The sequence below is a fragment of the Microtus pennsylvanicus genome, chromosome 7, assembly GCF_037038515.1.
Source record: "Microtus pennsylvanicus isolate mMicPen1 chromosome 7, mMicPen1.hap1, whole genome shotgun sequence".
Taxonomy (NCBI): Eukaryota; Metazoa; Chordata; class Mammalia; order Rodentia; family Cricetidae; genus Microtus; species Microtus pennsylvanicus.
The window spans coordinates 1630782-1646550 of NC_134585.1; the positions used below are offsets into that span (position 1 = coordinate 1630782).

Below are 15769 nucleotides of genomic sequence, written 5' to 3' on the forward strand. Positions count from 1 at the left end.
AAGGCGTGCGCCACCACCGCCCGGCTTGGACTTGAGTTTTGTGCATGGTGATAGATATGGGTCTATTTTCACTCTTCTACATGTTGATGTCCAGTTATGCCAGCACCACTTGTTAAATATGCTTTCTTTTTTCCATTTGATATTTTTTGCTTCTTTATCAAAGATCAGGTGTTCAAAGATGTGTGGATTGATATCTGGGTTTTCTATTCGGTTCTATTGGTCCTCCTGTCTGTTTTTATGCCAATACCAGACTGTTTTCAGTACTGTAGCTCTGTGGTAGAGTTTTAAGTCAGGGATTGTGATGCCTCCAGAAGTTCTTTTATTGTACAGCATTTTTTTTGGCTATCCTGGGTTTTTTGCTTTTCCATATGAAGTTGACTACCGTTCTTTCGAGGTCTTTGAAGAATTTTGCGTTGAATATGTAGATTGCTTTTTGTTTGTTTTGTGAGACAGGGTTTCTCTATGTAGCCCTGGCTGTCTTTGAACTCTCTCTATAGATCAGGCTGGTTTCAAATTCCCAGAGATCCACCTGCCTCCCCAGTACTGGGATTCAAGGTGTGCTCCCCACCTGGTTAAGAAATGAGGCACTTCTAAGCTATTTTTGCTTGTCTGTGACCCAGAAAAATCAGGCTTCCAGGAGAGCATGCCTGATTTAAGTGCTCCTTAGTAAATCTCAGAGCACGACAGAGGGGCGCTGATGACCCAGCTGGCGGCACAGCTACTCCTTCCTCTCCTGTGTTTTAGGAGCCCCACTTTCTAGCTTCCCGTTGCCTGGAGAGCCCTTCACTGGTGGCATCCTCAACCACCTTTCTCAAGCCTGTCTGCACCCTGGCAGAATTCATCCCTGTCCCTTGGGAAGGGACCCCAAGCTGCTTCACAGTCTGCTGCCCCAGCCTCTACACCATTTTATGTATCTGCTCGACAGTTCCCCAAGAGGAGACAGCAGCCCCTAAGATCAGGGCTCATTCACCATCTTAATGCTTCAATCAAGAGAGCCCGTGCCATAGATACTCATTTCTCTGTTCATCTCTTATCAGACTGAGCTGCCGGGAGGAGATCATCTGTGACTCTCCCCTCTGTCACCCACACTCTAGAGGCTGAGGCAGGAAGATTTCCAGTTCTGGGTCAGTGCGGTGACAAACTTAGACCCTCCTCAAACCACAAACCAACAAGCCAGGCGTGGTGAAACTACCTCACTGTATCTCTAGCACTCAGAAGGCAGAGGCAGGAGGATCGCTGAAAAAGCCGTCCTGATCTACACAGTGAGCTCCAGGCCAGCCTGGTCTGCATAGTGAACTCCAGACCAGGCAGAATCACACAGCAAGACCCCTTCTTAAACAAACAAAGCCCACAAAATAAAAACATGAGATGGTTGGCCAGTCACCCACTTCTGAGAGGCACCAGCCTCTGAAGAACCCTGTCTTTGCTCTCTGGGCTCCAGGAAGGCTCACAGCACCCTACAAAGGTTACAATATATGGGACCCCAGACGGCAAGGTTTCTCCACCACTGAGCACATCTGAGCCCTTAACTCACTAGTGTCTGTGGTGACCAGTGGGGGCAGCTGTGGTTCATCCAGGCTCAGGTATTCGAGAGCAAGCGCAGCCGCTCCTGCGAGCCTGGGTCTGGTGTGGCCTGAGTCCGGATTCAGCTGGACTGGAAAAAGTAGAGGCAGCAAACACACACACGGTGTCCAGCAGTCCCTGACTTTGCTTCTGCCAAGAACGGAGGGGCACCCTGAGTGCCAGGCGCCTTGTGCATCTAAGCCCTGGGAATCCCAGCAGCAGGGGTACGGCTTCCCTGAGCAGGGAAGTTGGCAGGGGCAGCGACAGACAGGATAACACCTGAAAAGCCCACCATTTTATTCTTTGAGATAGGTCTGCCACTGAACCTGAAGGTGCCCTTTTGGCTAGGCTCCCAGGATCCGCCTATCTCCACCCTCCATGTTGGAGGCAGGTCCAGCTATGCCCAACTTTAATGTGGTTGCTGGGAAATCAACTTAGGCTCCTCTTGTGTTCCCAGAAACCCTTCTCAGCCAATGATTCTTCTCCCTAGCCTCTTGCTTTTTCTGCTTGTTCAGCCGGGTATCCCAGGCCAGGGACTAAAGCTGCCCATGATTAAATTAAGGTGGGTCTTCCCACGCTAATTAACCTAATCTAGATAATCGCTCACAGGTCCGCCCAGAGGCTGGCCTAAATCAGGACCACCCCTAACCGGCATGCCCAGGGGCTGCCCTAATCAGGACCACCCCTGACTGGCATGCCCAGGGGCTCTTCTCCTAGGTGATACTAGAACTTCAGCATCTTTCTTTTTATTTATTTTTGAATTTCTAGACAGTCTCACCATGTAGGCCTGTCTGGCCTGGACTTCGACGTGCAGATCACGCTCTACTCAAGTTCACATAGTTCCACCTGCCCCTGCTTCCAGAGTGCTGGGGAGACTAAGACAGGCAGGTACCACCAGGCTGGAAACAATCATCCTTAAACAGCCCAGTGGGTGAGAAGGCAGCCTGAGCTACGTGAGACCCTGTCTCAAAAATGGAAAAGAGATTGGGGAGACGGGTGGCCCAGTGGTCAAGAGCACCTTCTGGGGATCGATGCTTTTCCTAAGCATCATTTGTCAGTTCCAAGTCAGGCATCAGGTGCCTCCGACCCCTGGCGACGTCTGCACTCGGGTGAACGTAGTCCCGTGCAAGCGCACACCTACAAATAATTAGAAATAAATCTTTTCTTTCTTCTTTTTTTTTTTTCGAGACAGGGTTTCTCTGTAGTTTTGGAGCCTGTCCTGGAACTAGCTCTTGTAGACCAGGCTGGTCTCGAAATCACAGAGATCCGCCTGCCTCTGCCTCCCAAGTGCTGGGATTAAGGGCGTGCACCGCCCTGCTTAAACTGGGCTATGGTGGCGGTGCAGGCATTTAATCCCAGCACTTGGAAAGCAGAGGCAGGTGGATCTTTATGAGTTCTAGTCCAACCTGATTTACAGTGTGAGTTCAAGGGCAAAAACCAAAACCAAAACAAACAAACAAAAACCCCACAAAAACCAAAACCACAACCAACAGCAGCAACAACAAAGGAAGATTAGGTGTTTTGGTGGGTCGCTGACTCAGGCTACGGGGCAGGGAGTATTTCCAGGACAGTGTAAGGTCACACTTGGTAGAAGTAGTTTCCAGGGGCCATAGGTTTCTTTATTGCCTCCTTGCTTCCAGAAGGGTCTTTTCCCCCTGCCTATTTGTCAGCCACAGGCGTTAGTCTGGTCATCTGAGGTCTTTTTGTTTTTTTGTTTTTTTGGTTTTTTTTTTTTTTTTTTTGTTTTTCGAGACAGGGTTTCTCTGTGGCTTTGGAGCCTGTCCTGGAACTAGCTCTGTAGACCAGACCAGGCTGGTCTCGAACTCACAGAGATCCGCCTGCCTCTGCCTCCCGAGTGCTGGGATTAAAGGCGTGCGCCACCACCGCCCGGTTTAAACAAACTTCATAGACAGGCTGAAGTGCCTTATCTCCCGCCCAGGCAGGTGACCGTCCCGCAGCGGTTGTGGCTACTCTTGCCCCCACCCTGGCTGAGGCTCGCAGCAGCACAGAGGTCCAAGGTGAAGGTCACCTCAGCTGCTGGGAGCTGTGAGTTCAGCCAGAAAGACGCCGCTGTGGGTGGTGTGAGCAACAACTCAGGTCGCTATTTGGGGACTAGAATCCACTCCAGAGTTTTCCACTTTCTGAAAACATCTTGCCCAACCCTCAAGAAGAAAGAATTTGGCCTTTGATGTTTGTTTGTTTTAAGACAGAATCTCAGCCGCCCAAGCCCTGGCTGGCTTGGAACTTGCTCTGTAGACCATGCTGATCTCAAACTCAGAGAAATCTGCCTGCCTCTGCCCCTAAAATGTTGGAAATTAAAAGAAAAAAATTAATTAATTTATGTGTATGTGTGTGGACCTGAGTATATGTGTGTATCGGTATCACACACATATAGGCTTCTGAGGAGGCCAGAAGAGGGCATTGGATCCCCCGGAACAGAGTTAATGGCAGGTGTGAATTTCCCATGTGGGTGCTAGGAACTGAACTCAGGTCCACTGCAAGGGCAGAGGTGCCAGGTGCGGCCACCCCTGAGCCACCTCTCTAGTCTCTCCCTCCCTCTGGGGCTTAGGATGTAGCTCTAAGAGCTAAGTGGAGTGTGCCTGGAGTGTGTAAGGTGCGGGGTTCAATCCTGTAAAATAAATAATCCCACTGAAAAATAAAAACTACTGATTAAAAAGTATTTTCCTTTTTAGCCATTGCATCAGTAGTGGAGAACAAAATGGGATGTTGGAAATTGAATCCTTTTGGGAGAGTCAGGCTCAAGATCCCCAGACTCCTCCAAGCATAGAGTAATCCCAGCACTTGGGAGGCAGAGGCAGGTAAATCTCTGAGATCAAGGCCAGCCCGGTTTACAGAGCGGTGCTGCATAGTCAGGGTGGCTCAGAGAAACCCTGTGGGGGGCAGGGCGAGGTGGGCGAGATTCCCAGAATCCTTTGTGTGTCCCCACCTTGTATTGGGGTAGGGAGAGAGGGAAGAGCCTAGGCACGACACAGTCAAGAGAGTAGACCCAAGACACCTGGTTTGTGTCTTGGTCCAGAGGAAGGAGGGACAGGGCAGGGTACCAGCTGCAACTAGGGTCGTCTCAGCACCTGGACTTCACTTCTCATCCATTTTGTTCCTTTCTTGCAGGGTCTGGCCCAGTGATGGTCTCCCGTCACTAAGCCTTGTACCTACTCCAGAGTCCCCTTGGTGGGTTCGCCATCTATGATTCCATCACAGTCCCCCACTGCCTTATGCTTGGGGTCGCCTTTAACCTCCTCCCTCCAGGTCTATGTAAGCCACACCAGTGCCTCCAAAGAGACTCCGGTCGCTCCAGCCACCGCCTTCAGGGTCCTGTGCTGGGGGTGGAGTGAGCTGCTTGGTCCACGGCAGCTGCTTTGGAGCTCCTGTCTGGTCTTTCTCCACCATCTTTCTTCTTGGCTGCCTCTAAAGACCAGCAGGGCGGGGGAGAAGGAACCCTCGTCCAGCCTCAGCCTCGTGTGAGCCCTGGATCCCTAATGAACGTTTTTAAATCACACGCTGTCAGAAATGGTGCCCGAGAACTTGGGGTGAGGGCTTTGACATTCCACAGAATTGTGTAAGCAGAAACTGGACCAAAGTAAGGCAGTTTTTCAGAAGGATCTAGGAGTGAAATAGGAGTTTGATTTTTAGTTTGCAAAACCTATATATAGGTCTCTCTGAAGGCAGAAGTCAAGGGGAATTCCCTCGTCAAGGTACCAGAGATAAACGGCCCAGCCCAGCTACCACCCACCTTGTCACCTAAGGGCACCTTTCTTCCTCTACCACCTCCGGCTGCTTTGTTCCCTACCACCTCCGGCTGCTTTGTTCCGGTTCTGGGAAGTCAGTCCTTCTCCTCAAGGTCATCAGGCTGAAGCCTCACGAAGTCTTCACCTTCTGCCTTGCAGTCCCCACCCCCAGTGCCCCCTCCTCTTTGTTTGCTTTGTTTGCATTGCTCAGTTTCTGTTTATTTACCTTCTTTACCGATCACATGTTATTGAGAAATAATTCCACACTGAAGAAAGGCGCAGAATTGATGGAAAGCGATGGAAGACAGGTGTGGAGACCAGCGTCTGAAATCCAAGCAGAGGCAGAAGGACCGTGAAAATATGGCCAGCCTGGGACGGTGTGCCTTCAAGTCTCCGTGTGTGTGAAAGAGAGAGAGAGAGAGAGAGAGAGAGAGAGAGAGAGAGAGAGAGAGAGATTTTACCTTTTAATCATCATCATCATTATTATTATTATTTATTCTTCTTTTGTTCATTACATCCTGGTCACAGCTGACTTTTTACCTATTTGAGTTGTCCTTTTTTTTTCATTTTCTGAGACAGGGTTTCTCTGTAGCTTTTGGATCCTGTCCTAGAACTAGCTCTTGTAGACCAGGCTGACCTGGAATTCAGAGATTCACCTGCCTCTGCCTCCTGAGTGCTGGGATTGGGATTAAAGGCATGCGCCACCACCGCCGCCCAGCGAGTTGTTCATTTTTTAAAACCGAAAAAGACAAAGCAAACAGAAAAAAAAAAATTTAAACAATGATGTGGCCAGGCCCTGGGACCAATGCCCAGCGCTAAGACACACAAACACACAAGACACACACACAAGACACACAAACACACAACAAAACACAAACACACAAGACACACAAATGTAAGACTTTAAGACAATTCTGAAGCCATTTCTGACAATTCTGAATCCTCTCAGCCTCTGTGCCATAGTGCTTCCCCTCCTCCCCTGGGAACCAAGGACCTAACAGCTACGCGTGCACGTACTTAGTTCCTGAACAATTACCCATACACGAATGTTTTGATTCGGTCCCCTGGGAAACGGGGTCAAAATGACCTCTTACCTCATCTGATCTAGCAACAGCTCTCCAGTCAATTATTGGTAATAGCCCTTTTGAATAAGCCAATCACAACCCTCCTTGCTTCTGTGGCCTTCTCCTTTAAAAGTAGCCTGTGCCAGCTATTCGAGGTCTCTCGGCTTCCTGAATGCTGGGGGACCCTGTCATGACAGAATTAATAAAATCCTCATGCTTTTGCATTGGCTATGGTGTGTGAGGTGGTCTCTGGGGGCGACTCCTCCTCAGTGTTTGGACGCTAGAGTCCAATACAAACACACAACAAAACACACAAACACAACAAAAACACAAACAAAAAATGTTAAAATCAATGTTTTTGCTTCTTTCATTAAAGTTAAAAGATAAGATAAAAAAAACTGAGGGGGCTGGAGAGATGGCTCAGAGGTTAAGAGCATTGCCTGCTCTTCCAAAAGTCCTGAGTTCAATTCCCAGCAACCACATGGTGGCTCACAACCATCTGTAATGAGGTCTGGTGCCCTCTTCTGGCCTGCAGGGATACACACAGACAGAACATTGTATACATAATAAATAAATATTAAAAAAAAAAAAAACCTGAGCCCCGTGCTGGGCATATGTCTATATCCCAGCACTTGGGGTTTGGGGTTGAGGCAGGAGGCTAGAACATTGGGGCCAGCCTGGTGTACATAATATGCATATCCACCAATAATTTTTGTTGTTGTTTGTTTTTGAGACAGGGTCTCACTATGCAACTCTAGCTTTCCTGGAACTCGCTCTGTAAACCAGGTGAGTCTCAGACCCACCTTCCTCTGTCACCCAAATGTTGAGATTTAAAGGCATGTGCCGCCACACCCAGCACAATTAAAAATTTTAATCACTGAAAAAAGAAATCAGAGGACTGGAGAGGTGGCTCAGTCGTTAGGAGCACTGGCTGCTCTTCCAGAGGACTGAGTTCAATTTCCAGCAACCACACAGTGGCTCACAACCAGCCATGATGAGATCTGGCGCCCTCTTCTGGCCTGCAGGCATACATGCAGGGAGAACACTGTAAGCATTATATATAAATTAAAAACCAAACATCAACAACAAAAACCCAGGGGGCTGGACTGTCATTTGGCTCAACAGCTAAGAGCACTGGCTGTTCTTCCCAAGGACCTGGATTAAATTCCCAGCAGCCACATGGGAATCCGACACCCTCACACAGACACACATGCAAGCAAAACACCAATGTACATAAATTTTTTTTTTTAAAGATTTATTTATTTATTAAGTATACAGGCCAGAAGAGGGCACCAGATCTCATTACAGGTGGCTGTGAGCCACCATGTGGTTGCTGGGAATTGAACTCAGGACCTTTGGTAGAGCAGGCAGTGCTCTTAACCACTGAGCCATCTCTCCAGCCCTACATAAAAATTTTTAAAAAATCTTAAAAAAAGGAAGAGCTGGGTGGTGGAGGCACATGCATTTAATCCCAGTACTTGGGAGACAGAGGCAGGCAGATCTCTGAGTTTAAGGCCAGCCTGGGTTACAGAGTGAGTTCCAGGACAGCCAGAGCTGTTACACAGAGAAACCCTGTCTTGAAAAACAAACCAAAAGAGTAAAGCAAAACAAACACCAGAATGAGTGAAACTGTCTGTGGATATTAGCATCCTTCAAGTGGAGATGCCTCCTGCCATTTTGATAGTTTTCTCCCCTAACTGCATCATCTGTTACCTCTCGTTACATATGGATTAAAAGATAACTAATCGCCTCAGCACTTGGGAAGCTGAGGCAGGAGGATCACCTTGGATTTGAGACCAACCTTGAATCACGTAGTAGCCTGGGCTACAGGTGAGCTCCTGCAAAATAAATGAAAACCCAAGAGCTGGACAGATAGCAGAGTGGTTAAGAGCACGTGCTGCTGTCCCAGAGGACTCGGGTTTGAGTCTCAGCACCCACAAGCCTGCTCACTCCAGTTCTCTCTTCTGGCTTCCCTGGAGCACCACACAAGGTAAATGAAGGCAAAATAGAAAGATCGCGGCTTCAGCTATCTCAGCGCGCCATCTAGTGTCCATTAGGCGCCATCACACCATAGGTAGAAAATACGGATTGCAGTGCAATCAGTAGGGTACACTGGATCTATTTGAAGCCAATCCCCAAATTTCCAGCGTCGCTCTGGCCCCTCCTGTTAACCCTGTAATTTACTCATCCCCCTTAACTATGTTACTACAATGTCACTACATCTGAGGGTGCGAGAATTCCCAGAGCTCCTTTGGTTACATCATAGCCTTGACAACAGAACCACAGCACAAGTTCAAGCAGAAGGCCCCGGTACAGCGCCTGCGCTCTTCGTGAGTCCTGTGCTGCCTTTAAAGCCCCATCTCTTGCTGAACTCTGACCCTACACCTGCTCCCTTCCCAAGTGTCTGTCATTGTTGGGAGCTTTCTAGGACGGACAGGGTGTGGTCTGCTTGGGAGTATTTTCTCTCCCTGTCTTCTGGTTTGAGAAACCAGCCAGACTGGCTTGGGACAGTGTGGTCTCAGGGCAAGAAGCAGATGCATCAGTATCCCTTGTTAGGAATGCCCGCTGAGCTCTTGCCTCGTACCCTGACCGCTTGAGTTCTACTCCTGGACTTGTTCTTTTGAGACAGTATCTTACCACGTGGCCCTGGCTGGCCTGGAACTTGTTATGTAGACCTGGCTGGTCTCAAACTTAGAGATCCGTCTGCCTCTGTCTCTCAAGTGCTGACTGCTGGGATCAAAGGCATATACCTTCACACCAGAATCAGATTTCTTTTTCTTTTTAAAAAATATCTATTTATTTATTATGCATAAAGTGCTCTACCTGCGTGTATGCCTACAGGCCAGAAATGGGCACCAGATCTCAGTACAGATGGCTGTGAGCCACCATGTGGTTGCTGGGAATTGAACTCAGGACCTCTGGAAGAGCAGCCAGTGCTATTAACCTCTGAGCCAGCTCTCCAGTCCCTGGATTTCTTTAAAAAGACTTATTTTTCTTTTATGTGTATAGGAGTTGCCGTGGTCATGGTGTCTTTTCTTTCTTTCTTTCTTTCTTTCTTTTTTTTTTTTTGGTTTTTCAAGACAGAGTTTCTCTGTGGCTTTGGAGCCTGTCCTGGAACTAGCTCTGTAGACCAGAGCTGGTCTCGAACTCACAGAGATCCGCCTGCCTCTGCCTCCCAAGTGCTGGGATTAAAGGTGTGCACCACCATGGCCCGGCTCTTTTTTTTTTAATTTTTTAAAATATTTATTTATTATGTATACAATATTCTGTCTGTGTGTATGCCTGCAGGCCAGAAGAGGGCACCAGACCTCATTACAGATGGTTGTGAGCCACCATGTGGTTGCTGGGAATTGAACTCAGGACCCTTGGAAGAGCAGGCAATGCTCTTAACCACTGAGCCATCTCTCCAGCCCCATGGTGTCTTTTCAAGCGATAGAAACCCTAACATGTGCCTTTTTTGTTTTGCTTTTGGTGACCCAATGTGTTTCAATAGGGTTGCTCTCGGGAGTGCAGGCTTCTTACCAGTGCTACCACTGTCTGACTAGCCATCCTCAGGGAGGGAGCCTTTCCCTCCTGCATGTGGGCATTTTGACAGATTGGTGCGCAGCAGGTCTCTGAGTTCCAGACTGCAGAGGCTATACCATACCCGGGAGATTGCTTCACCTCACACCGATGCTCCTGGGACTTGAAGGGAGTGGCAGAGATGTCCCAGTGAGCAGTGTGGTACCCTGGGGCCCCAGCAGAGGGAGAGTGCTGTTGAAACTCCTCCCCCAGTTGCCACTGAACCTTGTAGCACTGTGAACACTCCCCAGCAGGCAGGACGCTTCCAGCTCAGTTCTCCCTTGGTTTCTCTATGTCCTGTAACTAGAGGACGCCGTATCCTCAGACATTGGTCTCGTTATCTGTTTCTCGTGGGCAACTCCTGTGTTGCTGTTGGGCCCTGTCTCCTAGACAATCATGGGGAGATGGCTCAGCCCTGGAACTGGGTGCTTTTTTTTTTTATTTTAATAATCCATGGCTTTGGGGAATAGCCTTTTTGAGACAGCACCCAGTAGTCCTAGGTGGCACAGACCTTGCATGTACACCAGCCTCCTTCAAACTCACAGAGACCTGCCTGCATCTGCCTTTCTTCTTTGGGGGATTTTTTTCATCCCCACGGCTCACTATTTGCTTTCTCATTGTCTAGTTTTTGAGTTCATCTGTACTCTGGATATTAATCTCTGTCTGCTGGCAAAGACTTTCTGTAGGCCCCTCTTCACCCTGTTAACTGTTTCCTTGGTTGCTCAGAAGACTGAATTCCATGGAGTCCCCTTAGTTGACTGGTGTCTTTTTCTCAGGTGACTAGAGTCCTATTTAGAAAGTGCTTTTCTCTGCCTTTTCTTTTTCTTTTTTTAAAAGATTTTATTTATTATATATACAGTGTTCTGTCTGCATATATGTGTGCATGCCAGAAGAGGGCGCCATATCTCATTACAGATGGTTGTGAGCCACTATGTGGTTGCTGGGAACTAAACTCATGACCTCTGGAGGTGCAACCAGTGGTCTTAATGGCTGAGCCATCCCTCCAGCCCCTTTTTTCATTTTTTTTAAATATTTATTTATTTATTATGTATACAATATTCTTTCTGCGTGTATGCCTGAAGGCCAGAAGAGGGCACCAGACCTCATTACAGATGGTTGTAAGCCACCATGTGGTTGCTGGGAATTGAACTCAGGACCTTTGGAAAAGCAGGTAATGCTCTTAACCACTGAGCCATCTCTCCAGCCCCCCTTTTTTCATTTTTCAACACAGGGTATCTGTATAGCCCTGGCTGTCCTGGAGCTCCACCTGCCTCTGCCTCCCAAGAGCTGCGATTAAAGACATGCGCCAGCACAGTCAGGCTGAGTTCCTGGTCCCATACTGGGGTGTCTGAATCGTTTGGGGCTGGTTTGAGTGCAAAGAGAGAGAGATGAGGATCGAGCTTCATTCTTCCATATGAGACACCGTTTTCTCAACTCCACATGTTAAACATGCTCTCTTTTCTCAAATATATAGTCTTAGCACTTTTATCAAAAATTGAGTGGCTGGAGAGTGGAGAGATTGTTTAAAAAACTGGTTCTCAACCTTCCTAATGATGAGATCTATAATTTGGTTCCTCATTATGAACCCTAACCCCAAAATTATTTTCTTTTTCTTTTTTTTCTTTTTGGTTTTTCGAGACAGGGTTTCTCTGTGGCTTTGGAGCCTGTCCTGGAACTAGCTCTTGTAGACCAGGCTGGTCTCGAACTCACAGAGATCCACCTGACTCTGCCTCCCGAGTGCTGGGATTAAAGGCGTGCGCTACCACCGCCCGGCTCCAAAATTATTTTCTTTGCTACTTCATGATTGTAATTTTGCTACTGTGATGAACTGTAATTTAAATATTTCATATGCAATCTCTGTTGGGTGTCACCACCCGAAGGTTGGGAACCACTGGTTGAGGTTAACAGGGCTCACAGCCCTTGGCGAGGTCCTAGGTTCTAATCCCAGCACTGTCAAGGTAGCTCACAATCATCCATAATCTAGTTCCAGGGGATCTGAGACTGTCTTCTGACCTTGTAGGGCACTAGCCACACATGTGGTCACATACATATATGCAGGCAGAACATTCCACACACACAAAAGTTCTGTGTCACTGCCATGCTGACTGTATTGCTATTGCTGTGATGTATAACTTGAAATGAGGTATGGTAATACATCCAGCAATATTTTTGCTATTGTTGTTTTGTTTGGTTGCTGTTGATATTTTTGTTTTTTTTGAGACAGTTTATTTTATTTTAATTAATTAATTAATTTTGGTTTTTCGAGACAGGGTTTCTCTGTAGCTTTGGAGACTGTTCTGGAACTAGCTCCTGTGGACCAGGCTGGCCTCGAATTCACAGAGATCTGTCTGTCTCTGCCTCCTGAATGCTGGGATTAAAGGCGCGTACCCCACTGCCTGACTCAGTATGATTTTCTTGTAAACAAACTGGCTGCTGATGTCTGCATGGTGATTTTGTGACCTGCTACTTTGTTCAAGGTGGTCATCAGCTGTGGAGTATTCTGAAGGAGCCTTCGGGTCTTCTCTATACAGAGTCATGTCATCTGCAGGAAAGATGTCTTCCTCCCGATGTGTGCACCCCTGTATTCTTCTTCCCTTGCCTTATCACTGAGCTCAAGACTGGAAGGGCTATGTTTACAGGAGTGGAGTGTGGGAGAGGGGTCACTCACGGGAGCAGGGATAACTGGCAGTCCACAGCCTCACTGAGAAGCTCACCTTGACACAGGAAATGACTCACGGATGACTCATCTTCCTGGAGTTCTCTGCACAGCTGCCAGACAGCTAGAAGTTCAGAGAATTTGCTTCTCCACAGCTGGCTGGCCAGTCCCCTCCCCAGGACATGTTACTCTTTGTACCACTGGGGAGGGGTCCTTGAGAGATTTTAAAGTGTTGTGGTTTTTTGTTTTTTGTTTTTTTTTTTTTTGGTATCGAGCCATGTGGCTAACATAGATAAGAATAATGGGCTATATAAGTTATAAGAGTTGATAAGAAGCCTGAACTAATGGGCTTTTATAACTTTTAAAAAAGTTTTTTTTTTTATTTTTTGGCAATGTTACTCTGTAGTCCTGGCTACCCTAGAACTCACTCTAGGCTGACCTTAAACTCACAGAAATCTGCTTGCCTCTGCTGGGATTAAGGAGTGCGCCACCACTGCCTAGACCTTTTTTTGTTTTTTTTTTTAAACTGTTTTATTTGACATATATGGGCACTTTTTCTGCCTATATAAATATGCGCCATGTGTGTGCAATGCCCACTGAGGTGAGGGAAAGGCACTGGATCTTTTGGAGCTGGAGTTACAGATGGCTGTGAGCAGTTGTGTTGGTGCTGGGAACTGAACTTAGGTCCCTTAGAAGAGCGGTCAGTGTTCTTACCCACTGAGTCTTCTCTCTAGCTTGTTGTTCTCCCAGACACATTTTGGCCTGTGATAGGGCAGAACAGAGCTAGGTGGAAAAGCTAAACTGAATGCTGGGAGAAAGTAGGCAGAGTCAGAGAGACGCTGTGTAACCACGGGAGGGGAAAGACACGAGCTGCCAGCTGGAACCTTGCTGGTAAACCACAAGCCTTGTGGTAAAATACTAAATAATAGAAATGGGTTAATTTAAGGTATAAGAGCTAACTAGTAATATGCTTAAGCTATTGGCCAAGCAGTGTTTCAAATAATATAGTTTCTATCTAATTATTTTGGATCTGGGCAGCCGGGAAATGGAGTAGTTTCCACCAACAAAATGGTGCACCAACGTGGTCTGAAACATTTGGGGTTGGTGCCCGCCACCCACTTTGGGTCCAGATGCTTGTGTGCTCACTTGGGGTCAGGAGGAAAGTAGCTGAGACCATGCTGTGACTCAGCGCTCCCTGCCTGGGTAGGCTGCGGGATAGGGTCTGCTAGGAGTGCACAGGCATGCCTGTAGCTCAGCACCCCTGCCTGGGCAGGCTGCAGGATCAGGTCTGCTAGGAGTGCACAGGCATGCCTGTAGCTCAGCACCCCTGCCTGGGCAGGCTGCAGGATCAGGTCTGCTAGGAGTGCACAGGCATGCCTGTAGCTCAGCACCCCCTGCCTGGGCAGGCTGCAGGATCAGGTCTGCTAGGAGTGCACAGGCATGCCTGTAGCTCAGCACCCCTGCCTGGGCAGGCTGCAGGATCAGGTCTGCTAGGAGTGCACAGGCAGGAGAGCATGGCGGATTCCCACCATCACACACAGATATTTCCAGGCTGCACAGTGCACTGCATGGCAGATTTAGCTTTTATTCAGATAAAAAGGTGCTTCCCAGAGTTGAGGTGGTGAGGACTGCTCCTTTCTGGCAGTCTCAGGGGCAGTTAACTGGCCTTTGCTATGCTGGACTGGGCAGAGCCAACAGGCAGGGCTGTGGAGTTTGTTCTAGCCATGCTCACTTAGCATTTAAAAAAAGTGAGTCTGGTCAAAAAATAATTATGGATACACATGTAATAAAGACAAATCCAAATGGAAAAAAACCTCTAAATAGGTCACAGTGTTGGATGAATGTATGTGGGCTTGAGAGAGAGAAGGAAAAGAATAGAGAAAAAAATAAAACAAAGTCTTTAAAGAGACAGAGTACAGACAGTTGTAGATTAAAGGAGTAAAGAAAAACAAGCCACATAAAGATGGAAAATACACAGAGAGTCTGGATTATGTATATTATTGTATTTTCTTTGAATTGTCTGACTGTGAACGAGCTAAGTACAGAGAGACAGTTCATTGTACAGGCTGCTAAGCTTAGCCAACGTGTATCCTTTAAATGTATCTTGTGAACGAGCTAAGCACAGAGAGACAGGTCGTTGTACAGGCATCAGGCTAGTGCCTTGTGGTCACGGCTCTTCCTACTTATCTTCTGTGTGATACACAGCAATTCTTCTTAGAAAGTATTTCTGAGCATTCCCCATTTCCATCAACAAATTCCATCCAAGAAGTATTTGTTGGGCATCTCTAGCTTCTCTGTGGCTCCTGTGTATGCAGAGCCCAGTGACATCCTTCCAAGAGGAGCTGGATGTGGTTCACAGCCCCTCAGTACAGCCTGAGTAGCAGGCTCAGAGCCTCTCAGGCAGGCCCTGGGGTCTGAAGTAATTAAGATTTTTGCCATGTTGGCCCCATTCCTCAGCTATTCAGGTAGTTTTTCAACCCATGGTTTCTCATTCCAAATTAAGACTGGCTTAGGAGGCCCTTAAAGTGTTTCTTGTCTGTGCTGAAGTTCAGACGTCCACAGTTTCTCTTCATTGGGCCTCAAAGTTGCCCTGAGCAGAGAAGTATCTGCCTGAATTTTGTTAACGACTTTTAGATTGTCCTGATAGGCTCTCCACAAGACCCAAGTCCCTTGCATGGCTTCTTTGAAGAACAAATACCAGCCATCACTGCTGACTCCTATGAATAAAGAGAAGAGAAGACAAGGATTGTGGCAAGCCTCATGGTACATTTGGTGGTGTACTTGAGGTACACAGTTCTTAGGGCTGGAGGGATGGCTAAGACACTGAGAGCACCTTCTGCTCCAGTCAAGAATCAAGGTCAGTTCCCTGCACCCACACCCAGGGGCTCTGATCCCTTGTCTGACCTCCAGAACCCCCACCTGACTACACCCACACAGAAGCTACATATTCACTGTGGTGGATTCCATGAGAAATGTCCCCATAGGCTTGGGTAGTTGAGCTTGGTTTTCTACTTGGAGGTGCTATTAGAGGAGGTTGAGGTTTAAGAGGTGTGGCTTTGAGGGAAGAAGTAAGTTACTGTGAGAGGAAAAAGTCCCATCTGCCTCCATTTTGCTCTCTCTCTTCCTGCTGGCCACGGAGGATGTGAGCTCTCAGCTTCCTGCTCCAGCCACCATGCCTG

At 47.7% G+C, this 15769-nt stretch overlaps 1 pseudogene; it reads right to left on the bottom strand.

Moving 5' to 3' along the window:
- Positions 1–14976: 14976 nt before the first annotated feature.
- On the bottom strand, positions 14977–15352 carry LOC142853515 (serum amyloid A-4 protein pseudogene; annotated as a pseudogene).
- Between the last annotated feature and the right edge of the window lie 417 nt (positions 15353–15769).